The following is a 27,256-nucleotide window of genomic DNA, read 5'->3' as shown; positions in this document are numbered from 1 at the left end:
AGGTTGTCAGGTGCTGGACCTCATCCCTGTAGGCTGACTCGTCGTTGTCACTGATCAGTCCTACCACCGTGGTGTCATCGGCAAATTTAATGATGGCGTTGGAGCCATTCTTAGGGATGCAGTTGTGGGTGAAGAGGGAGTAGAGGAGAGGGCTGATCACACAGCCCTGTGGCACGCCGGTGTTCAGTGTCAGAGTGGAGGAGGTGAGGTTGTTGACCCTAACAGACTGTGGTCTGTTGGTGAGGAAATCCAGTGTCCAATTGCAGAGGGAAGTGGAGATGCCAAGTCCGCTGAGTTTGGTGATCAAGCTAGCGGGGATGACAGTGTTATGTAGGTGTTATTGCTGTCCAGGTGGGTCAGGGCAGAGTGTAGGGCCGCCGATATGGCGTCCTCTGTAGACCTGTTGGTCCGGTAGGCAAACTGATGGCGGTCCAGTGTGGGGGGGAGGCTTGCTTTGAGGTGAGCCAAGATCAGCCGATCAAAGCACTTTGCAATGACAGGGGTGAGTGCCACTGGGTGGAAGTCGTTGAGACTCCCTGTAGCTGATTGTTTGGGCACTGGCACAATGGTTGATGTCTTGAGGCAAGTGGGGACAACACCCTGGGCCAGTGACAGATTGAAAATGTCAGTGAAGACCAGGGATAGTTGTCCAGCACATGCCCTGAGCACATGCCCTGAGCATTATGGACGTTGTTGTTTTATTTGCAATATTGTGGTTATTAATGTATTGAATTTTGTTGATTATGTTTTATCTGTGTTCTCTGTGTTTACAAGCCAGTTGTGCTGCTGCCAGTAAGGATTGTGTTGTTCTTTTGTCAGTAGATATCTAAATAACTAAAAGTCTCATCTTGACCACATCCTGTCTGCACTATATATTGATTTTAGAAAAAAAGCTACCCTATATCGGTATGATTTTTGGTCATCTTACTCACAGCCCTCCTCCGCTGAGGCAGCCCTGAGCATTTTTCCAATCGATGAAAAATAGAAAAAGGTATGAGTGTTTAAAAAATCTTGAGATCAGCTGATTGGTCCTCTCGCCTGTCAATCACCATGATGAAGGTAACGCCCCTTCTGGGGGGGGGGGGGGTGGGGGTGCAGGACTATAATACCCAAGATCCCCGGATGTGAGTCAGTCACTCTGGAAGATCGCGAGGGGGAAGTCACAACTGTGTTTCTAAGCTGTGAATCAACTGAACTGTGAGTCTGTAATGTACTTGCAATAAATGATTTGTTAGCCCTTAATGAAAATGAAATGAGTTCTTTGGCCTGCCCTATGCTTGAAACTGCAATGGAAATGGAAATGAAATGAAAATGCAATGAGCTGTTTGGCTTGCCCTGTGCTTGAAACTGCAGTGGAAATGGAAATGAAATGAAAATGCAATGAGCTGTTTGGCCTGCCCTGTGCTTGAAACTGCAATGGAAATGGAAATGAAATGAAAATGAAATGAGTTGTTTGGCCTGCCCTGTGCTTGAAATTGAAATTGAAATTGAAATGGAAATGGAGAAGAAATGAAATGAGTTGTTTGGCCTGCCCTGTGCTTGAAATTGAAATGAAAATTAAATGAATTGTTTGGCCTGCCCTGTGCTTGAAATTGAAATGGAAATGAAATAAAATTAGTTGTATGGCCTGCCTGAAACCACTAATTTCGGCCCACAAGGCCCCTATTAGCCAAGAAACCAGTCCCTTTTGCCCAAAATGCCCGTGTTAGCCCAAGAGGAGAATTTTGGCACAAAAGGCCAGTGCCAGGCCAGGAAAAGTCCAGAAAAAGTGCCTTTCACTGAGATTTCATTCAGATTGTAAATTGTGTAGGATTTAGTTAATGTGCGGGGATCGCTGGTTGGCACAGACCTCGGTGGGCTGAAGGGCCTGTTTCTGTGCTATATCTCCAAACTAAACTAAAAATCAATGAGAAGTCAGCCACACTGCTGGGTGTGGTGTTATCTAATGCCAGACACAAGCGTGAACATTTATCTTCTACAAGGACATTTGTCAACAAGGTTTTTGTACATGAAAAATACACAGCCTGCTGGTGTAACTCAGCAGGTCAGGCAGCATCTAATCATAGAGTACCATTAAACCATTGGATATGTGACGTTTTTAGACCAGAGTCTGAAGAAGAGCCACGACCCGAAACGTCGCCTGTCTATTCCCTCCACAGATAGTTCATAACTTTGTAAGTCACAAGAGCAGAATTCTTAGCCCATTCAGCCCATCGAGTCTACTCCATCATTTAATCATGACCGATCCATCTTTCCCTCTCAACCCCATTCTCCTGCCTTCTCCCCATATCCTTTGACACCCTTACTAATCAAGAACCTGGCAATCTCCGCTATAAAACTACCCAATGCCTTGGCCTCCACAGCTGTCTGTGGCAATGAATTCCACAGATTCATCACCCTCTGGCTAAAGAAATTCCTCCTCATCTCCTTTCTAAAGGTACGTCATTTTATTCTGAGCCTGTACCCTCTAGTCCTAGACGCTCATTGAAACTGACCTGCTGAGTTCCTCCAACACTTTGTGTTTTGTTCAAATATTTTGGGTGGCACATTGGTGCAGCGGTAGAGTTGTTGCCTTGCAGAGCCAGAGACCTGGGTTTGATCCTGACTACGGGTGCTGTCTGTACGGAGTTTGTACGTTCTCCCTCACTCCAAAGACGTGCAGGTTTGAGTCAATTGGATTCGGTAAAGATAATTGTAAATTGAGCCCAATGTGTGTAGGATAGTGCTAGTATGTGGGGATCACTGGTGGGCCGAAGGGCCTGTTTCCGCACTGTCTCTCTAAACTAAAACTAAACTATATTATACTTCAAAATAATTCACAAATTTCTATTTAACTCAGGATGTGATCTACCAGGAAAGAGCACACATGTCTGATTCAAGATAAGCTTGGTGGAACAGAGCATTTTTGCGATGAAGTTATGAGTGATGAATATGTGATTGGTGCATTGTATGACAAAAGCAGATATTTAAAAAACAAAATTAAGCTTCTGCTCGATTCCATTTATCATTCACTGAAGTGTATTTCAGGCCGAAGCTCAACATTTTGTAATTAACCATTATGCAACAGATAATTTTCTAACAGACATTAACCAACCACATGTTGGGTGGGATTGGATGGCAGTGCGATGATCAGAGATCACGGCCTGGTTCGGCCACTCAAACTAAAGAGATTACAGAGAGGGGTGGACATTACCCGGTCTATCACAGGTACTGACTTCCCCACCATTGTAGGGAATTCTAGGAGACACTGCCTCAAAAAGGCAGCCAGCATCATCAAAGATGGTGGTATCATTGATGAAATGTCTGGTGATAGGACATGAAAGGCACACACCACCCTAGCTCCACTCTCATTTCACTCCTACCATCGGGAAGAAGGTGCAAGAGTCTGAAAACTATGACCACCGGGTTCAAGACCAGCTTCTTACCAACAACCATCAGGCTCTTCAACACCTTGACATTAGAATCGTATTTAGAGTCATACAGCATGTAAACCAGCCCTTTTGCCCAACTTGCCCAAATCAACCGAGATGCCCCATCCACTTAGTCTCACCTGCCTACATTTGGTCTATATCCTACTAACCACTTTTTCACGCAGAGAGTTGTGAGTCTGTGGAATTCTCTGCCTCGGAGGGCAGTGGAGGCAGGTTCTCTGGATGCTTTCAAGAGAGAGCTGGATAGGGCTCTTAAAGATAATGGAGAGAGGATATGGGGAAAAAGCAGGAACGGTACTGATTGGAGATGATCACATTGAATGGCGGTGCTGGCTCGAAGGGCCGAATGGCCTACTCCTGCACCTATTATCTATTGTCTAAATCTTTCCTATTCCTGTACCTGTCTAACTGTCTTTTCAATGCTGTTATAATATCTGTTTCAACTAACTCACTTGTTCCATATACCCACTACACTGAGTGAAAAAGTTGCCCATCAGATTCCTATTAAATCTTTTCTCTCTCACTTTAAACCTATGCCCCCTGATTCTTGATTCCCCTACACTGGGTAAAAAAATCTCAGGAACTATGAACTTCCTGGAACTATGGATACTTGGGAACTATCTTGGTTGCACTGTTCATAAATGATAGGAGCAGAATTAGGCCATTCGGCCCCATCAAATCTACTCCGCCATTCAATCATGGCAGACCTGTCTCCCTCCCAACTCCATTCTCCTGCCTTCTCCCCATAACCCCCAACACCCGTGCTAATCAAGAATCTATTTATCTCTGCCTAAAGGGCCTGTCCCACCAGCCTGCATGCGGCAAGCGCGACCAAACCGGAAGCGGGGGCTGCACGGAGGTCGAGTGAGTGATGTGAAGTTCGAGCGAAGTCCGCGGGAAGTTCGCGCGTGACGTACGGCATCAAGACGCTGCGTACGCCCGTCGAGGCGGTGCGTACGGCCTCAATGCGGCTGCGGGCCGGCAGGCCGTTGCCACGCAGAATTTTTGAACACTGTCAGTTTTTCGGAGCCCAGGACCAACTCCATACAGCTCCGGCGATCGAAGTGGGACCGGCCCTACGAGGCCGTACGGCTCAAGCGACCACGTTAGGGCGTGCTTGCCGCATGGAGTCGCATGCTCGTGGGACAGGCCCTTTAAGATAAATTGACGGCCTCTGCAGCCTTCTGTGGCAATGAATTCTATAGATTCACCACCCTCTGACTAAAGAAATTCCTCCTCATCTTTCCTAAAGGAATGACCTTTAATTCTGAGGCTATGACCTCTGGTCCTAGACTCTCCCACTAGTGGAAATATCCTCTCCACATCCACTCTGTCCAGGCTACTATGGAGTTATAAATTTACTGAAATATTTTTGATTATTACATATTACCTATGTGCATTGTGTTTACAGGCCAGCATGTAAAAAAATGCATTGTTCCATTGCGGTACATACGACAATTCAGCACTCTCGATTGACTCTCGATTTTAACTCAGTTGGGACCTCTGAAATGGGAGATTGTGCGAGGTTTTGAATTGCCTGCCAGATCAACAAGTCCGCAGAGTGTTGTATAAAAATCAAGTTGAAACATTCCCCAAATGGCTCAATTAACGAAGAAAAATGTGTAGGTGAAAAACATAGAGCAGATTTATTGCTCTCTTGAAATAGCTAATATCCGAAGAAAAATAAGCCAGGTTCATGTTCTTAGTTTCAGATGGCAATTCCTGTTTGAAGGTCCATTTATAAAGCCTTTGAGTCTGGAAAGGGTTGGATTCAACTACATTATTAAATATCATCCAACGTGCACTCTCTGTGCTAAATCTTGAGCAATTTCACTTTAGTACTGCTTTCCCTCTCTGTTATCAGGCTTCTGAAGGTCCTTCCATAAGCGAGGGTACTATCCAATTCACCTCTACCCCACTGTGGACATTGGCCAGTCTCTGGAACTGATGCACTGGAATTCTGAGAACTATTCTGTATCTTTATATTAGTTTAGTTTATTATTGCCACGTGTACCGAGCTTCAGTGAAAAGCTTTTTTATCGTGTGGTCTACAGTCAGTGAAAAGACTATACATGATTACAATCAAATCTTCCACAGTGTACAGATATAGGATGGTAGACAAAAGTGCTGGAGAAACTCAGCGGGTGCAGCAGCATCTATGGAGCGAAGGAAATAGGCAACGTTTCGGGCTGAAACGTTGCCTATTTCCTTCGCTCCATAGATGCTGCTGCAGCCGCTGAGTTTCTCCAGCACTTTTGTCTACCTTCGATTTTCCAGCATCTGCAGTTCCTTCTTATACAGATACAGGATAATGGGTGCAGCGCTTAGTGTAAGGTAAAGTTCAGCAAAGTCTGATTAAAGATAGTTCATGATCTATAATGAGGTAGAGGGAAGGTCAGGACCAGTCTCTAGTTGGTGAGAGGACAGTGCAGTTGCTTGATAACAGCTGGGATGAAAAACTGTCCCTGAGTCTGAAGGTATATGTTTTCACACTTCTGTGCCTCCTGCGTGTTGGGAGAGGGGAGAATAGGGAGTCACTGGGGTGAGACTGTTCCTTGATTATGCTGGAGGAATTGTCAAGGCAGCATGAAGTGTAGATGGGGTTAATGGAAGGGAGGTTGGTTTGCATGATGGTCTGGGCTATATCCACAATTCTCTGCAATTTCTTGCAGTCTTGGATTTGGCCCATTGCTCTCTAAACTCTTCCTGTCCGTATATTTGTTCAAATGTCTTTTAAAAGTAATAATTATATCTGCTCCTATAACATCCTCGATCAGCCCATTCCAGAGATGGACACAAAATGCTGGAGTAACTCAACGGGATAGGCAACATCTCTGGAGAGAAGGAAGGGTCTCGACCCAAAACGTCTCCCATTCCTTCTCTCCAAAGATGCTGCCTGTCCCACTGAGTTACTCCAGCATTTTGTGTCTATCTTCAGTGTAAACCAGCATCTGCAGTTTCTTCCTACACAGCTCATTCCAGATACAGACTACCCTCTGAGTAAAAAAATAAATAGACCCAAGGCCAGCAGCATAATCAAGGACCAGTCTCACCCTCTTCTCCCCTCAGGCAAGAGGTACAGAAGTGTTAAAACTCACACCTCCAGATTCAGTGACAGTTTCTTCCCAGCTGTTATCAGGCAACTGAACATTCTATCACCAACTGGAGAGCGGTCCTGAACTACCAGCTACCTCATTGGAGACCCTCGGACTATCTTTAGATTTACTGGACTTTATCTTGCACTAAATGACATACCCTTTATCCTGTATCTGTACACTGTGGATGGCTTGGTTGTAATCATGTATAGTCTTTCCGCTGTCTGGATATTACTTAACAAAAAAGCTTCTCAGTACACGTGACAATAAACAAAACTAAACTAAACTCAATATGCCAACTTGGTCAGCCATAGTTTCTTAGAGCCATACAGCATGAAAACAGGCCCTTCGGCCCAATTTATCCACGCTGAACTACACGAATCCCACCTGCCTACGTTTGGCCTATATTCCTTTAAACCTATCCAATCCATGTACCAGTCTAAATGTGTCTTAAAAGTTGTGATAGTACCTGCTGCAACTCCATCCTCTGGCAGCTCCTTCCATATACACATAGACCCTTCGTGTATAAACAGTAAACCCTCAGGTTCCTAATAAATCTTTCGCCTCTCATCTGAAACCTATGTGCTCTGGTTCCCGATTCCCCAACTCTGGGCAAGAGTACCTGATCCATCCCGCCCACAAGTTGTGTGCCTCTATAAGATCACCCCTCATCCTCCTGTGCTCCAAGGAATAAAGTCCTAGCCTGCTCAACCTCTCCGTATAGTTCAGGCACTCGGTTTCCTGAGCTCAGGCTGAAGGGCCTGTTTCCGTGCTATGCAGTTCTATAATACTATGCGAATTCTATATGAGAATGCGTAAAGGGATTGGTTGGACACAAAGAATATAACCTTTGTCCTGATCAGTCTGAAGAAGGGTCTCAACCCAAACCACCACCCATTCCTTCTCTCCAGAGATGCTGCCTGTCCCACTGAGTTACTCCAGCATTTTGTGTCTACTTTCGATTTAAACCAGCATCTGCAGTTCCTTCCTACAAACTAAAGAGTGATCCTGACCTACCATGTACCGGATTGGAGAACCTCGGACTATCTTTAATTGGACTGCTGGACATTACTTTGCAGTGAACGTTATTCCCTTTTTCCTGTATCTGTACACAGTGGGCGGCTCAATTATAATCATGTACTAGACTAAGTGGGACCCGTTGGGTCTCATGTGCACACGGGGGGGCTGGTCCCCCAACGCAATATTCCACCTCTCCACCAATTCCAATAGGGGGGGGTTCTGGAGCGCTAGTATGGGTGTTGTGGGCTGAAGGGACTGGTTTCCAGAGGGCTAGTATGGACATTGTGGGCCAAATGGATTCTTGGGGTGGCAGCTCAGTAACTCAAGCCTGATGGGCTGGCCGCTCATTCACGGCTGGTGGGCTGGCAGTTGACTCACAGCTATTCCTTGAAATTCCATTTCAAGCAGGGTGCAAGTCCACCAAATTCAAATGCAGTTTCATACAATTTCAAGCAGCGTGAAACCACCATAAAACCAGCATAAAACCACACAAAACACCACACAAAACACCACATAAACACCACACATAGTTCAGCAGACATTCAGTGTGTTCAGTTGATTCACAGCTCTGACAGTTGTGACCTCTCCCTCCCCCATCTTGCAGAGACTGAGCCACATTCACACTTCCAGGTTTTATAATCCCTCCCACCAGAAGGGGCGTGGCCTTCATGGCATGATTGACAGGAGAGAGATTCTCAACATTTTTTAAGCACTAATAACACTTTTATTTTTCATTGATGGGAAGAATCCTCTGCACCCGATGAGCTGAGGGGGACTGAGTAAGATAGCCAAAAATCACAGCCGTAAGTGGTAGCGTTTTATCTAAAATCAATATACAGTGCAAACAGGAAGTTGTCAAGTTTAGACTTTTAATCATTTGCCTTTCGAAACCAACCACCACCAACCACAATTTGCATTGCTTTACTTCAAACCAACAACCATTTGCAGTGCTTTATTTCAAACCAACCACCATTTGCTGTGCTTTATTTCAAACCAACCACATTTTCATTTTCAAACCACATTAAGGGCACTCAAGGTCAGTAAAACCGCATTCACTTGCAGAGACTGACTGAGGCACTCAACACTTCCGGGATTTATAGTCCCTCCGGAAGGGGAGTGGCCTTCGGGAGAGAGAATCGCAACATTTTGTAAACACTAATAACTCTTTTATTTTTCATCGATGGGAAAAATCCTCTTGTCCTGCTTGTCCGGAGGGGAACTCTGAGTAAGATGGTCAAAAATCACAGCCGTAAGTGGCAGCGTTTTTTCTAAAATCAATATACAGAACAGGAAGTGGTCAAGATCATACTTTTAGTAATATAGATTGTCTTTCCGCTGACTGGATAGCACGCAACAAAAAGCTTTTCACTGTACTTTGGTACACCTGACAATAATAAACAAAATTAAACTAAATAAGCATTAACTGTTCTGCCCACTTCTTCCAAAATCTTTAATTATCATAAATTCATAAAAGCTCATGTGATTAATAAGAACCACAGAATAAATTATTGGCTAAATAAGAATTTATTGGCTCAATATTTGCGGACAACATAGAACATAGCACAGTAACAGGCCCTTCGGCCCACAATGTCCGTGCCAAACATGATACCAAACACTAATCTCCTCTGCCTGCTTTGTAAACGACTTACATTAGATGAACTTTGGGTCTGTTACGGAAATGTTCTGCAAACCCCTCTCCATCGTTTCTTCCAGTACTTTGGAATTTGGATTCCAAGGATCGGCCGTTTTGGTGGAGTTCCTCAGAGTGGAGTCAGGAATGCTACAAATGATAATGACAAATTAAAAATAAATGGTCAAAGTGCCATTCAACCCAGCGATACGAACATTGAATTCTCTAAATTTAAATAATTTCTACTTATACTTCTCTCCCCCTTTGGCCACTTCCTCCACCCCAGTCACTTAACCAGTTCCACAGGTTAGACTTTTGAGATACAATGAGGAAGCTGGACCTTCGGCTCACCAAGTCCGTGCCGGCCAGCGATCACCCCTTACACTAACACTACCCTACACACTAGGGACAATTTACAATCTCAAAAGATAATCAATCTACAAACCTGTGCGTCTTTGGAGTGTGGGAGGAATCCGGAGCACCCAGAGAAAATCCACATGGTCACAGGAAGAACGTATGAACTCCATACAGACATCATCCATAGCCAGGATCGAACCTGGGACTCCCACCCCCAACCCATACTTTCAGATTGAAGAAGGATCCCGTCCCGAAACGTCGCCCATCCTTTTTCTCCCAAGATGCTGCCTGACCCGCAATGTTACTCCGGCACATTGTGTCTGTCTTTGGTCAACACATCTGCCTTGCATCCACAAAACATTCATTAACACCTGCCTTAGGAGAATACTTAACATCTGGTGGAGAGACAAAGTGTGCAACGTGGACCTGTGGAAAAGAACAAGCCAGGAGCCCATTGACTTAGATTCGAAGGAGAAAATGGAGTTGGATTGGACACACGCTCAGGAAACCTGGCACAAACATAACCTGGCAAGCCCTGACATGGAACCCCCAAGGAAAAAGGAAAAAGGAAAAGAGGTCGCCCCAGGAACAACTGGAGAAGAGGTGTCCGAGAGAAATGTCTGAGAGTGGGCTCAACGGGGGAGATCTCGAAAGAACTGCCAACAACCGAGTGAGGTGGAGGACATTTGTCAATGGCCTATGCTCCCTAGAGGAGCAAAGGGCTTAAGAAGAAGAAGAAGAAGAAGAAGAAGAAGAAGAAGAAGAAGAAGAAGAAGAAGAAGAAGAAGAAGAAGAAGAAGAAGAAGAAGAAGAGGATCCACAATGCTATGTAATCCTGAGTCAAGAGTCAAGTGTGTTTTATTGTCATATGTTAATATTTCAATAGGGATCAATAGTGCTTTATTTGTCACATATGCAATTGAATTGTGAATTTCTTTTTGCATATGTCACACATGCAGGCGCTGCCATTTTTGGCACCATTAATCAAAGTCCAAAGCCCTCTCGGCCTGCATTCTCGATGTACTGGAGCAGTTCCCGCAAACCAACGTCCCTCTCCTCGCCCGGCCATCTTTGTGTCCTGGGGGCGCCTCCTGCAGCTGACCTTGTAGGCACTGGAGGCATTAACCCAGTTCACCCTCCTACCGGCCCTTGCTCCTCACGACCGACGTTCCAGCTACGCCGTCAGCCAAGCCAGCGGGCTGGTTCCCAGTCCCACCGACCGACGAGCCTACAGATGGTTCCCCGTCCCGTCGACTGACAAGTCTTCAGGCGGGTTACCCACAAAATTGGACAATGACATTCATGCTTTCATTGGCCCAACTTCAATTGCCCTCACACTGACCTTCTATGCACAAGGTGTTTGCTCCGGATTTCCATTTAACTTAACAAGAGTAATGGCCAGGACAACACACATTGCATTCCTTGTCCAAAATATCTGGACTGCTGACTTAAGGAAACCTGATTAAGATAAAATACTGGCGTATAGTACACTTGCCTTTGTCGGTCAGGGCATTGAGTATAAGAGTCAGGAAGTCATGATGCAACTTTACAAGGCTTTGGTCAGGCCACATTTCATAAGTCATAGAAGCAAAATTAGGCCCATTGAGTCTACTCTGCCATTCAATCATGGCTAATCTATCTTTCTCTCTCTTCCTCATTCTACTGCCTTTTCCCCATAACATTTGATGCTCTTACTAATCAAGAATCTGTCAATCTCTGCTCTATAAATACCCAATGAATTGGATTCCACCGCCATCCACCTGCCAGATTCACCGCCCTCTAACTAAAGACATTTCTCCTCAATCTCCATTCTAAAGATACTGTACGTCCTTATATTCTGAGGCTGTGCCCTCTGGTCCTAGACTCTGCCACTAGTGGAAGCATCCTCTCCACATCCACTCTATCCAAACTATTCAGTAAATTTCAATGAGGATCTCCCTCATCCTTCTAAACTCCAGCAAGTACAGACAGACCCGTAAATACAAACAATCATTCTACATGAACCCAATCATCCCTGGGATCATTCTTTCGTAAATCTCCTCTGGACCCTCTCCAATGTCAGCGCATCCTTCCTCAGGTATGGGGCCCAAAACTGCTCACAATACTCCAAATGCGATCTGACCAGTGCCTTATAAAGTGCCAGCATCACATCCCTCTTTTTATCTTCTAGTATTCACCAAGTAAATGGTAGCATTGCATTTGGAGTATGGCGTGCAATTCTGGTACACCATTAAATCATTTACCCATTTTTGATATTAATATAAAAAATAAATAAATTAAAAATAATACTCTGTGCTCCCAACTACTCAGTCACAAGCCACACTTTGACCTGTATTTACCTTGATTTGACCTGGATATAATTTGATAAATTAGCTCAGATGATGAATTCCTAAATTTATAGATTCATATATTCCAGGAACAGAATTAGGCCATTCGGCCATTAAGTCTACTCCGCCATTCGACCCGAAACATCACCCATTCCTTCTATCCAGAGTTGCTGCCCGTCCCACTGAGTTACTCCAGCATTTTGTGTCTACCTTCACTAATCTAATCCAATTGTGTTCTCTTCATATTGACATCAATTCCCCCTTGCTCTATCACTCACTACACATTAGCTTCAATTCACAGAGGGTCAATTAACCTACAAACCAGCATGTCTTTGGGATGTGGGAGCAAACCAGAGCACCCGGAGGAAACCCATGCGGTCACAGGGAGAACGTGCAAACTCCGTACAGACAGTACCTGTAGTCACGATTGTCTCTAGCGCTGTGAGGAGGCAGCAGCTCTACAACTTCCTTTAAACATTTTTTTCATTTTTTTGGAAGTTCTTCTGAAACCAAAGTATTTTTGTCCTTAGTTCCAAAATGTATTTCTGCAGATGTTTCTGCTTTAACTCCACAGCAATTCTTTATTTTTATTTTTCAATGCCTTTAGTCTGATGAGAAATTAGTTAACCAAACATTCTGTTTTTCAACCGATGAAAGGATGAATCCCACGCAAGTAAACAGAGCAATATTGATGGAAACCACAGAGGAACCATAGAAAGATTATTACTTTATGTTTGGTACTAATATACAGCTTCAGATTTCTGTTAATAGAAATGTAATGATGAAGAGTAAAAATGCCTAAACACCTGTTTTAGCTTCTTCATTCTGGGATATTGTGTGTAGATCGATGATAAAAAAAATCCATTTTAAAATAAGGCTGTAACGTAACGAAATGTGGAAAAAGTGAAGGGGTCTGAATACTTTCTGAATGCACTGTTAATTTACAATTTTACCGAAGCCTAATTAACCTACTAACCTGTACATCTTTGGAGAGTGGGAGGAAACCGGAGCACCCGGGGAAAACCCACGCAGTCACGGGGAGAACGTACAAACTCCGCCCACGTTGTCGGGATTGAACCCAGGACTCTGGCACTCTAAGGCTACAACTCTAACACTGTGCCAATTTTTTAATTAGTGTAAATTATTGCTTTATCACCAGCCTGGACTCAGTGGGCTGAATGGCCTGTTTCTGTGCCGTACGATTCCCTTAAGGACCTGTCCCACTTGGGCGACCTAATCTGCGAGTTCTGGCGAGTTTGCCCTCGACTCATACTCGCAGCATGGTCGACATAAAGTCGTAGGAGGTCTTCGTACCTCTCCTTCATGCTCGAGAGTGGTCTCTGCGTACTCGAGGCCTCAGCTAGGTCGCTACGTTTTTTTCAATATGATAAAAAATGCCGCGCGTGTAAAAAAAGGTCGCCAGGGAAAAAATCGATACTTTTTTTACTCGTAGGTTTAGTCGTAGTAGGTCGGCATGTTAGTCGTAGGTAATCGAGGGTAGTCGAAGGTAGTCGAAGGTTGTCGTAGATAGTCTTCATCATAGTCGAAGGGAGATCGAAGGAGGTCGTCTTCACTCTCCACTATTCGATGTCCAATTTTCCCGAAGTTAAGGGCCTGTCCCACTGTACGAGGTAATTCAAGAATTCTCCCGAGTTTTCCCCTGATTTGAACTCGGAGAATATCCGTAGCGGGTCCGTAGGAGTTCGTGGATGTCTCGTAGCGGCTCGTAACGGTAGGTACTCGGGAAATCCAGTAAACACATGACGTTTTATCAACACTGTGAAAAATGTCCACGAGTAAAAAAATACTCGTGATGAAAAAAATGGTTACTTTTTACTCGTACGAGCTGCTACGAGACATCCACGGACTCCTATGGACCCGCTGCAGACATTCTCCGAGTTCGAATCAGGGGAAACCTCGGGAGAACTCTTGAATTAACTTGTACAGTGGGACAGGCCCTTTAGTCATAGCTAGTCTTCAACATAGTCGAAGGAGGTCTTCAACAAGTCGTTTTTTTAAACTCTCCTAAACTCTTCTAAACTCGCCAATTAGGTCGCCCAAGTGGGACGGCCCCTTAAGTCTATAGCCTGTTCTAGGCAGTTGCTGGAGCTCTGTATTTTGGTAACTTTTACATTTCTGTACGTGTTTTTTTTAGAACATATAGAACATAGAACAGTGTAGCACAAAAACTTTGGTCCACAATGTCCATGCCAAACGTGATGCCAAGTTAAACTGATCTCCTCTGCCTGCATGTGATCCATATCCCTCCATTCCCTGCATATCCATATGTCTGTCAGCAGCATTTGTATCTGCCTCCACCACCACCCCAGGCAATGCATTCCAGGCCCCACCATCCCAGTGTTAAAAAACTTGCTCCACACATTTCCTTTAAACTTTACCCCACTCACATAGCTTTATATGCCTTCTAGTCTTTGATATTTTCATCCTGGGAAAAAGGTTATTTCAACGCTCTCTAATACCACTCATAAATTTATAAACTTCTATCAGATCTCCCTTCATCCTCTGATGCTCCAGAGAAATCAATCCAAGTTTGTCTAACCTCTCCTTAGAAATAACACCCTCTAATCCTGGCAGCATTCTGATGAATCACTTCTGCACCGTTTTTCTTTCTAAATGCTTAATATCACGGGATGGCGGGACTGTTATATGCTGAGAGAATGGAGCGGCTGGGCTTGTACACTCTGGAGTTTAGAAGGATGAGAGGAGATCTTATTGAAACATATAAGATTGTTAAGGGTTTGGACACGCTAGAGGCAGGAAACATGTTCCTGATGTTGGGGGAGTCCAGAACCAGGGGCCACAGTTTAAGAATAAGGGGTAAGCCATTTAAAACGGAGACGAGGAAACACTTTTTTTCTCACAGAGAGTTGTGAGTGTGGAATTCTCTGCCTCAGTGGGCGGTGGAGGCAGGTTCTCTGGATGCTTTCAAGCCAGAACTAGATAAGGCTCTTAAAAATAGCGGAGTCAGGGGATATGGGGAGAAGGCAGGAACGGGGTACTGATTGGGGATGATCAGCCATGATCGCTGAATGGCTTGAGGGGCCGAATGGCCTACTCCTGCACCTATTGTCTATTAGGTGTGCAGTTCTGGTATCCCTATTACAGAAAAGATGTGGAGGGTGTGGGAAGGGGCGTTAGAGAGAGTGGCCTACACACTAGGGACAATCTACAGCAGTTAACCAACAAACCTGCAAGTCTTTGGAATGTGGGAGGAAACCGGAGCATCAGGAGAAAATCCATGCGGTCTTTTTTAGTTTCATTTAGAGATACAGCGCAGAAACAGGCCCTTCGGCCCACCAAGCTTGCACCAACCAGTGACCCCCCACACACTAGCACTACCACTATCCTACACACACTAGGGACAATTTACAATTTTACTGAAGCCAATTAACCTACAAACCTGTACGTCTTTGGAGTGTGAGAGGAAACCAGCGCACCCGGAGAAAGCCCACGCAGGTCATGGTGAGTCCGTGCAAACTCCACACAGACAAGCAATCTATACAGACAAAGGATCGAGCCCAGGTCTCTGGCGCTGTAAAGCAGCAGCAACTCTACTGCTGCGCCACTGTGCCGACCATCACTAACTCCGTTTCTTTTTAATAAAAGGCTGCCTGACTTGAAGGGATGTTCTGTTTTTATTTCACAGTATTTGGCAATTCAACAGGGTTTAACCCGTCCAACTAAAACCAACATTATTCGGATCTGCTATTTACATGAAGTAAAAACTGGAATCAACTTTAAAATTACCTCGAAACCCCATTCGGGACCCTTCTTCAAACTGAAAGTAGACGTGAGGGAACTAAAGGTAGGAAAAGGCCAGGACAAATCAGGGCCGGCCACAGATGACCAAGGAAGGGTGGAGCCCATAATGGTCCATTGTTGGCTGGGGAAGAGATGATAACAAAGGGATACAAGGTTGCGAACAGTGGAACTAGCAGGGTGACTAGGGTGGGGGAGGGATGGAGAGAGAGAATGCAGAGGTTATTCAAAATTGGAGAAATCAATATCCATACCACTGACCCACACCATCCTGGCCACACACTCATCTCCCTGCTACCTTCAGGTAGAAGGTACAGGAGCCTGAAGACTGCAACAACCAGGTTCAGGAATAGCTACTTCCCCACAGCCATCAGGCTATTAAACCTGGCTCGGACAAAACTCTGAACATTAATAACCCATTATGTGTCATTTTGCACTTTATCAGTTTATTTATTCATGTGCTTTGCAGTTGATATAATATAATTGATATAATTTAATTGCCACACAACCAAGGTCGGTGGTATTTGGGTTGCCAGCAGCGGTACAGTAATAAAGAACACAACCACAATAAAAATTTTACACAAACATCCACCACAGCATTCATCACTGTGGTGGAAGGCACAGAGCTTGGCCAGTCCTCCTCCATTTTCCCCCGTGGTCGGGTCCACCACCCTCCACAGCCGTTGCTGCGGGCGTCCAGATGGTAAGGGACAAAGTCAAAGTCAAGGTGAGTCCAGGATCGGCTCTTCCCAACCAGAGACCGCGGCTTCAGGCTGGTGTAGGCCGCAGGCCGGCGGTCAAAGTTTTAAAGTACCTGCCGTGCCGCAGCCGGAAGCACCGCAGTCTGCAGGGCCGGCGGTCGAAGCTCCCCTCCAGGGGTGATGTTAAGTCCATACCGCGCCCGCGGTAGAAGACGGCCGCGGGCCGGCGGTGGAAGCTTCTTCCCCCGGGTCCCCAACGTGAGATCCCGGGCTGTAGACGCCGCACCAGCTGGAGTTCTGCAGACTGCGGCTTCAGGCTGCCGGCTGCCGGCTGCCGCGGGCCAGCGTAACGGAGCGCTCCCCTCCAGCGAGGTCTCACCCGCTCCGCGCCGAGAGTCCACGTTGCACCCGCCGCTGAAGCTCCGGGCGCGTCTCCGGGAAAGTCCGCGCCGATCCTTGCTGTTAGGCCACGGGGGAGGCGACCTAAAAAAGTCGCCTCTCCATGGAAGAGGCGGCCGAAACGGTTTCCCCCTTACCCCCCCACACCACCCCCCACACATAGTCAATGCCTATTATGTTCTGTGTGCTGAAGCAAAGCAAGAGTTTCATTGTCCTATCAGGGACACATGACAATAAACTTGAACTTGAACTTGGGTGTAAGCTGCCCAAGCGAAATATGAGGTGCTGTTTCTCCAATTTGCATGTGGCCTCACTCTGACAGTGGAGGAGGCCCAGGACAGAAAGGACAGTGTGGGAATGGGAAGAAGTCTTAAAATGGTTGGCAGCCGGGAGATGGTGAAGGCCCAGGCAATTTTGATATAAATATACATCTCAAATGCATTCATATTGGGAAGACCTGATAGAAATATATAAAATTATGAGGCATTGATAGGGTAGACAGTCAGAGCCTTTCTCCCAGTGTGCAAATGTCAAAGACTAGAGGACATGACTATAAAATGAAAGGGGAAAAGTATAAAGGAGATCTGTGGGGCAAGTTTTCTTTTACTCAGAGGGTGGTGGGTGCCTGGAACGTGCTGCCAGGGGTGGTGGTGGAGGCGGATACTATAGTGGCGTTTAAGAAGCATTTAGATAGACTCATGGATATGCAGGGAATGGAGGGATATGGATTAGTATGAAGAATACTAATACCCGACCCCAAACGTCACCCATCAGTCTAAAGAAGAGTCCCAACCCAAAATGTCACCTATCCATGTTCTCCAGAGATGCTGCCTGACCCGCCGAGTTACTCCAGCACTTTGTGTCCTTTTGTGCAACGCAGTATCTGCAAGATCCTTGTTTCTAGATTAATTTAGCTTGGCATCATGGTTGGCATAAGACATTTTGGGCCGAAGGGCCTGTTCTCGTGCTGTACTTTTCTATGTTTAATATTCTATATTTCTAATATCATTTATCACAATGTTGAGGTATTGTACTCTGATTCTTGATGAAGTTTAAATATTAACTCCACGTGAAAAGTCATTCATTATGAAAAGTTGAAAATACTGCATTTTTAATGCTCTGCCCATTAATGATAAGACCATCTTGCAAATTCTTCCATCCTGTGCTGTGTTCTATATCGTCCCAAAGAGTAATTTTAATGCCCCATATCCAGTAATGTTTAACACATAGTCAGCTATAGCCTTGAGAAATAAACTATTTACATTTTTAATGCGCTTTGAAAGTCGAGCTAAAGTAACAGCAGATGTTATGTTTAAGAGGTCGGCAATGTGCCACAGTGCAGGAATTAAAGGAGAGATCAGGGCAGAATACCTGATTAAAATGATGATTTTTAAGAAAGTTTTATGAGAGTTTCTGAAGAACGAATTACGTTTGCGAATCTACAGTTGAAGCTTTTCTGAAGCGGGACACTGAGGGGGGGGGGGGGGGGGGAATTGTGGACATTATCACAACGGACAGAATGAGAAAGATGTGCTTTCAAAGGAGTTTCTTCTCCGCCTGTGCATAGAACAGAGAAAAGGCACTTGGCAAGTGTTATGGCTTTAATAGGTGTTGTGATATTAAAGTTATACTTGATAATCACTTCCAAGCAAAAATATTGTTCCCAGTTGACCAATGTAACCATTTTTTTATGATATTTGTCAATCTGCAACATTACCTAATGTCTGGTGTACATGGCATTTTACAGAAGGCGATTAGGAGGAGACCATGTGTGTCATGTCTGCAGCTCACTGCTCACCTATCCCAGTGTAATATTACACAAGGGCAATATCATAAACTTATGAGTCAAACGGAGAGGTTGGCCAAACTTGGACTGTTTTCTCTCGAGCGCCACATTTAGAACACTGCGTGCAGTTTAGTTTAGTTTGGAGATACAGTGAGGAAACTAACATTTTGGCCCACTGGGTCCACGCCAACCAGCAATCACCACACACCAGTTTCAGGTCAGGCGATGCTCGAGCCTACAGCTCATCCAGGGCTAACCTGAAGAGGGGCATCAAGAAGGCCAAGCACTGCCATAAGCTCAGGATTGAGGAGCACTTCAACTACAACTCCGACCCCCGACGCATGTGGCAAGGCATCCAGGCCATCACGGACTATAGACCCTCCAACACCACCCCCACATCCAGCGACGCCTCCTTCCTTGAGGAGCTTAACCACTTCTATGGCCGCTTCGACAGGGACAATCTAGAGACAGCCATCAAGGCTGTGCTCCCTGCCGATCACCAACCCCTCACACTCACCCCCTATGACGTATACGTGGCACTGAGTAGGACTAATGCACGTAAGGCTGCTGGCCCTGACGGCATCCCCGGGCGCGTGCTCAGGGCCTGTGCTGCGCAGCTGACAGACGTCTGGACTGACATCTTCAACCTGTCACTTGCCCAAGCAGTTGTCCCCACGTGCCTTAAAACCACCTCCATCGTGCCAGTGCCAAAACACTCCACTGCGGCAAGCCTCAACGACTTCCGCCCAGTTGCACTTACCCCCATCATCACCAAGTGCTTCGAGAGGCTGGTCCTGGCACACCTCAAAAGCTGCCTACCGCCCACACTGGATCCCTATCAGTTTGCCTACCGCAAGAACAGGAGTACGGAGGATGCCATCTCAACGGCACTTCACTCCGCCCTCTCCCACCTCGACAACAGAGACACTTACGTAAGAATGCTGTTCATCGATTACAGCTCAGCATTCAACACCATTATACCATCTAAACTGATCACCAAACTCGGTAACCTGGGCATCGATCCCTCCCTCTGCAACTGGATACTGGACTTTCTAACCAACAGACCACAGTCTGTTAGGTTAGACAAGCACACCTCTTCAACCCTCACCCTGAACACCGGCGTTCCACAGGGCTGTGTGCTGAGCCCCCTCCTCTACTCCCTCTTCACCTATGACTGCACACCTGTACATGGTACTAACACCATCATTAAGTATGCAGATGATACAACGGTGATTGGCCTCATCAGCAACAACGATGAGTCGGCCTACAGGGAGGAGGACCAGCACTTAGCAGCATGGTGCGCTGACAACAACCTGGCCCTTAACTCCAAGAAGACCAAGGAGCTCATTGTAGACTTCAGGAAGTCCAGGGGCGGCACGCACACCCCCATCCACATTAACGGGACGGAGGTGGAACGTGTTTCTAGCTTCAGGTTCCTGGGTGTTAACATCTCCGATGACCTCTCTTGGACCCACAATACCTCAACTCTGATCAAGAAGGCTCACCAGCGTCTCTTCTTCCTGAGGAGACTGAAGAAGGTCCATCTGTCTCCTCAGATCCTGGTGAACTTCTACCGCTGCACCATCGAGAGCATCCTTACCAACTGCATCACAGTATGGTATGGCAACTGCTCTGTCTCCGACCGGAAGGCATTGCAGAGGGTGGTGAAAATTGCCCAACGCATCACCGGTTCCTCGCTCCCCTCCATTGAGTCTGTCCAAAGCAAGCGTTGTCTGCGGAGGGCGCTCAGCATCGCCAAGGACTGCTCTCAGCCCAACCATGGACTGTTTACCCTCCTACCATCCGGGAGGCGCTACAGGTCTCTCCGTTGCCGGACCAGCAGGTCCAGGAACAGCTTCTTCCCGGCGGCTGTCACTCTACTCAACAACGTACCTCGGTGACTGCCAATCACCCCCCCCCCCCCCGGACACTCCTCCCACAGGAAAAACACTTTGTCTGTATATATGCTAATGTAAATATTTATTCAAATCATATGCTATGTCGCTCTTCCAGGGAGATGCTAAATGCATTTTGTTGTCTCTGTACTGTACACGGACAATGACAATTAAAGTTGAATCTGAATCTGAATCTGAATCTTATCCTACACGCTGGGGGCAATTTGCAGAAGCCAATTAACCTACAAACTTATACGTCTTTAGAGCGTGGAAGGAAACCGGAGCACCCGGAGAAAACCCACGTGGTCACAGGGAGAACGTACAAATTCCGTACAGACAGCACCTGTAGCCAGGATCGAATCCGGGTCTCTGGCGCTGTAACGCAGCAACTCTACCACTGCGCCACCGTGCCGCCCCAAATTGTGGTTGCCTCATGACAGGAAATATGAGGAAGCTTTGGACCGGGTGCAGAAGAGGTTTACTAGAATACTGCCTGGATTCAATGGTATTAGCTACAAGGTTGGTCAAACGTGGATTGTTTTCTCTGGAATGTCGGAGGCTGAAGGGAAACCTGATTGAATTATATAAAATTACGTGAGGCATAGAGAGGGTAGACAGTCAGAACCTTTTTCTCCCAGGGTGAAAATGTCAAAAACTAGTGGGTGGCTTTAAAGGTGGCAAAGTTTAAAGGAGAGGAGGGGGGCAAATTTTGTTTAAATAGAGAGGTGCCTGGAATATACTGCCATGGATGGTGGTGGAGGCAAATACAACAGTGGTGTTTAAGAGGCTTTAGGTGAAGCACATGGACATGCAGGAATGGAGGAATATGGATGACATGCAGGCAAAGGGGATTATTTTAACGGAATCATATTCGGCATAGACATTGTGGGCCCAAGGGCCTGCTCTTGTGCTGCTCTACGTTCTGTCAATCAATTAGAAAATTCAGCATGAATACACATTTCAATGTAAGCATTAATGCAGGATAGTTATAGATATAACCTATAATGAGGGCAGTGGAAAAATGGATGGCCTAGTGTTGATGGGTAATACTCAGTAAAAGCTCGGACCAGAACAGGTGGAGCAGCGGTAGAGTTGCTGCCTTACAGCGCCGGAGACCCGGATTTGATCCTGGCTACTGTCTGTACGGAGTTTGTAGGTTCTACTTGTGACCACGTGGGTTTTTTCCAGGTGCTCCGGTTTCCTCCCACGCTCCAAAGACTGAGGGTTAATTGGATTATCTAAATTGTCCTCTGTGTGTGGGATAGAACTGGTGGTCGACACAGACTCAGTGGACCGAAGGGCCTGAATCCACGCCGCATCTCTAAGCTAAACTCAACTACGCAGAAGTTATATAAAAAGCAAAAATTGCATAATGGAACAAGGCGGAGACCATATGACATAAGAGCAGAATTAGGCCATTTGGACCATCAAGTCTGCTTTGCCATTCGATCATGGCTGATCTATCTTTTCCTCTCAACCCCATTCTCCTGCCTTCTCCCTGTAACCTGTGACGCCCTTTATAATCTAGAACCTGTCAATCTCCGCTTTAAAAATACCCAATGTCTTGGCCTCCACAAGACATGGCCTCTGTGGCAATAAATTCCACAGATTCCTCACCTGGGCTAAACCCAGGACTAAATAAACAATATGTGGTAAAGAAGTCTATTCCTCAAAACAATGTGTGCATATTTAACTCTGAGTATAAATGGAAACATAAAGCTCAAAGGCTTCTTATGTGGGGAGGATAGGCAGGAATGTCAACTAAATTAAACTCAGGCAGGAAGATAAAAGGAAAATGGTAAAAGGAAGAGTAATAAAATGCCCAACACTCAATGTAGTTTTGATGCGTTAAAAAATGATTGAATTTTTACACTTGCATAATATTGTGTAGTTCAAGGAAGGTGAATGGTTTACATGTTGAATTGAGTTCTTAAGAATAACCATGTCAAGAGTGTATTTGCCAATAAGGGAGTCTGCTGGATCTCCCAGTTGCTCAGCACTTTAACTCCCCTTCCCATTCCCACACTGTCCTTTCAGTCCTAGGCCTCCTCCATTGGCAGAGTGAGGCCACACGCAAACTAAAGGGACAGCACCCTATAATCCGCTCGGGTACCTTCACAACTCAGCTGTATGAACACTGAGTGTGGGAAGGAACTGCAGATGGTGGTTTATACCGAACACAGACACTAAATGCTGGAGTAACTCAGTGGGTCAGGCAATATCTCTGAAGAGAAGGAATGGGTGGTGTTTCAGGTCGGAAAAAGGGTGCTGATCTGAAATGTCGCCTATTCCTTTTCTCCAAAGATGCTGCATGACCCACTGAGTTACTCCAGCACTTTGGGTCTATCTTCAGTATGAACATTGGATTTTCCAATTTTAAGTAATATCCTCCTATTCCCCTCCCCTCCTATTTCACTCCTCCTCTTCTCTCCTTATCTGACTCCCTTTTCACCTCCAGCCTTTGCCGCTTACTCCACCCATCAGCCAAACAACCCCCCTCAACTGTATCCACCTATCACAACTATAAAATGTCTGAAAAAGGATCCCGGCCCGAAACGTCACCTATTCTGTTTCTCCAGAGATGCTGCCTGACCTGCCGAGTTCTTTCAGCACTTTGTGTCTATCCACCTATCACTTGCCATGATAGTCACAGTCACTTGACTGGCTTCCATCCCCCCCCCCCCCCCCCCCCGCCCATCCCCTTTACTGCAATCAGTCAGATGAAGGCCCCCAAACTAAAACATCACCTGTCCAATCCCTCTACATCCACTGAGTTACTCCAGCATTTTGCGTTTTGGACCAAAACAACATATTTTCCACGATCTTTCCGAAGTCCTCGCAAACTCATGAATTGGAAATAGAATGGAATCCTCCCTCAGTCTGTCAAAAGAGCAATTGTGTGACTGCCGGCCATGTCTCATAAACAGAGCAGTTACATTTCTGTGGTAACTGGGCCTGTGTAATATTTTGTGGCTTGGTGTGAATTTGGTGCCAGGTTCTTGAAAAAAAACCTGGTGTGACCTGGTGTGCAATTCTCCAAATAAATGACCTCATTAAACTTTCAGTAATGCAGAAAAATAAGACACAGCTTTTGACAGGATGTGGATACCTTGATATCTTAGTTTTACTTCTATAAATTTACATCTTCCAAGTACAAATTTGGGAGCTGTCCTGACCTCCCATCTACCTCATTGGAGACCCTTGGACTATGTTTAACCGGACTTTACTGGACTTTATCTTGCACTAAATGTTATTCCCTTTATCCTGTATCTGTACAGTGTGGACGGTTTGATCGTAATCATGTATAGTCTTTCTGCTGACTGGACAGCACGCAACAAAAAGCTTTTTATTGGACCTTGGTACACATGACAATAATAAACTAAACTAAACCAAACTAAACAAGCAATAACTGCTCGGCCACTTCCAAAATCTTTAATTGTCGTCAATTCATAAAAGCTCATGTGATTAATAAGAACCACAGAAATAAAATATTGGCTAAATAGGAACTTATTGGCTCAATATCTGCTGACAACATAGAACATAGCACAGGAACAGGATGCCTAGTTAAACTAATCTCCTCTGCCTGCACATGATCCATGTCCATATCCATGAGCCTACCTGAAACCACTATCACATCTGCCTCCACAACCAGGCCCCCACCATCCTGTGTAAAAAACCTGCCCCAACATCACCCTTAAACCTTGCCCCTCTCACCTCAAAGCAATGCCATCCAGTCCTTAAAGAAGTGTAAAGATGACTTTACATCCCTTCTTCAGTCTTCAGACTTCATCAGTCTGAAGAAAAATCTCCAATCGAAACATCACCTATCTGTGTTCTCCAGTGTCTGACCTGCTGAGTTAGACAATAGACAATAGGTGCAGGAGTAGGCTATTCGGCCCTTCGAGCCAGCACCACCATTCAATGTGATGTCAATCCAGCACTTTGTGTCTTTTTGTGTAGTAATCAGCATCTGCAGTTTTTTGTTCCTTCTCAGTCCACTTGGGTTGGCCTGCAGCCAACAGTATGAACTTTGAATGCTCCAATTTTAAGTAATACCTTTTTAGCTTTGTTTAGTTTAGTTTAGAGATACTGCGAGAAAACAGGCCCTTCGGCCCACTGAGCAGCGATCCCCGTACACTAACACTATCCTACATACACTGGGGACAACTTACACTTAACTTACAAACTTGTACATCTTTGGAGTGTGTGCGGAAAACGAATATCTCGGAGAAACCCAAGGAGGTCACGGGGAGAACGTACAAACTCCGTACAGGCAGCACCCATAGTCGGGATCGAACCCGGGTCTCCGGCGCTGTAAGCACTGTAAGGCAGCAACTCTACCGCTGCGCCACCGTGCCACCTCGCTTCTCTTTTCTCTCTCCCCTCGTATACTTCTCCCACCACCCCATCACCATACTCTTTTCCACTCCTCCTTAGTCATCTCCCACCTCTCCCACCTCAGTCCCCCATTTCCCTTTCATCACCCCTCTTTTCTCTTCCCCCTTCCACCCATATCCCTCCCTCGGGCTTTACACCACTCATTTTCTTTCCTCCATTTTCTTACAATTTCACTGTGTAGTTGCACATGAAGCAGCATTGAACCATTGGATACATTTACCTCTGTTTTTAGTTGGACAACAACAAAGGCCATGTTGTAAAAGTGATTTGTTATCAGTAAAATGGTGTCAGAGGTTATGGGGAGAAGGCACGGGAATAGGATTGAGAGGGAAAGAAAGATCAGCCATGAATGAATAGCAGAGTAGACTAGATGGGCTGAATGACCTAATTATTTGAACTTAAGAAATTATAAAATGTCTTGAAGAATGGATACTTACAGTACAAGGCATGGATCATTCATCTCTTCAAAACGACCAAGGATCTGTGGTAGAAACTCATGTTCTGCCCCCGAGCTTTGCTGGAAATTGCGCATCTAGAGTTCTTCCAGGTTCCCCTTTACTTTCATATCTCTAAAATCCTTTCAAGCATCAAGTTCCAACATCCCTACCACAGTCTGTTTTCTTTTCCTTTCTTTCCTCTAATTCTTCTACCAATTACATTTTAAATTACATTTGAATTCCCTGGATGCCTCCGATTTGGTCAACTGAAATATGATTCTTCGAATTAGATCCTTCCTGTTTCCGTTGCAGAGACGTATCATATCTTTGTAGATCTCAATTAAATTTCCTGTCTGTAGCCTTTGTTTCAGCGAGAGCAAGCACAGCCAAGTAAAAACTCCCCTCATAACTAAAGTATTTCAGTCCAAGTAACATCCTTGTAAATCTGCTATGTTTCTCGCAAGTATTATCACAAACCGTCTTGTCGTATGATGACCAAATGTTCACACAGCACTCTAAGCATGAACATTCCACAGTTCCATTTCTGTGCTCAAGAGATCAACCAATAAATGCAACTATCTTTAGTGGAAACAAAGAACTGCAGATGCTGGTTAATGCACAAAAGGACACAAAGTGCTGGAGTAACTGGAGGGTGGCACAGTGGCAGAGTTGCTGCCTTATGGGCCCACTTAGGCGATTTTTCTGACAACTGCTGGCGACTGTCAGAGACAGAGAGAGAGAGACAGAGAGACACACACACACACACACACACACACACACACACCCCCCCCCCCCCCACACACACACACACACACACACACACACACAAACACAAACACACGCAGACCCACACAAACACAAACACACGCAGATCCAAACACACACACACACGCAGATCCACACACACACACACACACACACACACACACACAACCCCCCCCCCCACACACACACACACACAGACCCACACAAACACAAACACAAGCAGACACACACACACACACACACACACACACACACACACACACACACACACACACAGCAAGTGGGGGGAGCGCTGTATGAGTGAAATTCCCACGGTGCAAAGCCAATGTGATACAGGCACACACCGCGATGAACAGGAAGGTTGGCGCTGTAATTAAGAACCTACGACAATCTTCGACCTCCTGGCGACCCACCTGGACCTCCTGGCGACCCACCTACAGCGCCAGAGACTCGGGTTCGATCCTGGCTTCGGGTGCAGTCTGCACGGAGTTTGTACTTTCTCCCCGTGACCCGTGTGGGTTTTCTCCGGGTGCTCCAGTTTCCTCCCAGACTCCAAAATTGTAAAATTGTCTCTCGCGTGTGTAGGATAGTGTTAGTGCGTTGGGATGGCTGGTCGGTGGGGACTCGGTGAGCCGAAGGGCCTGTTTCTGTATTGTATCTCAAAACTAAACTAAAACTCAGCAGGTCAGGCAGCATCTCTGGAGAAAATGGAGAAGTGATGTTTCGTGTCAGGACTCTACAATCAGTCTTGAGTCTACAATGAAGGGTCTTGACCCGAAATATCATCTATCCATGTTCGCCAGGGATAATGCTTGACCTGCCAAGTTACTCCAGCACTTCGTGACCTTGAGAAAACTCTCTTTTTTTGTCTTCTGAACAACCTTATCTACCTCCTTGAGTGTAGGAAGGAACTGCAGATGCTGGTTTACACCAAAGGTACCATAAATATATTTTATGTAGGTATTGTGTTCTTTTCACTTAGTGTGGCTGTATGGTAACTCAAATTTCACTGTACCTTAGTTGGTTAAGTGACAATTAATACAACTTGAACTTGAACTTGAGACATAGAGGTAGAATTGCCACTTTTCATTTCACTGCACATCTCGTATGTGTATGTGACGAATAAACTTGACTTGACTTGAATTAGGCCACGAAAGACACAAAATGCTGGAGGTTCAAGTTGAGACTGAAGAAGGGTCTCGACCCAAAACGTCACCTGTTCCTTTTCTCTAGAG

General features: G+C 45.6%; 1 protein-coding gene across 2 annotated transcripts in view; it reads right to left on the bottom strand.

Moving 5' to 3' along the window:
* Positions 1 to 27,256, bottom strand: part of ddr2 (discoidin domain receptor tyrosine kinase 2) — a 136,013-nt gene that overhangs the window by 103,877 nt on the left and 4,880 nt on the right. For both annotated transcript variants that reach the window (XM_033028021.1, XM_033028023.1), the window contains exon 2: positions 9,196 to 9,326. The gene's annotated coding sequence lies outside the window, so the exon portion shown is untranslated. The remainder of the gene's footprint in view (positions 1 to 9,195; positions 9,327 to 27,256) is intronic.

Source organism: Amblyraja radiata, chromosome 10 (genome assembly GCF_010909765.2).
Source record: "Amblyraja radiata isolate CabotCenter1 chromosome 10, sAmbRad1.1.pri, whole genome shotgun sequence".
NCBI lineage: Eukaryota > Metazoa > Chordata > Chondrichthyes > Rajiformes > Rajidae > Amblyraja > Amblyraja radiata.
This window is presented reverse-complemented; position numbering and strand designations above follow the sequence as displayed.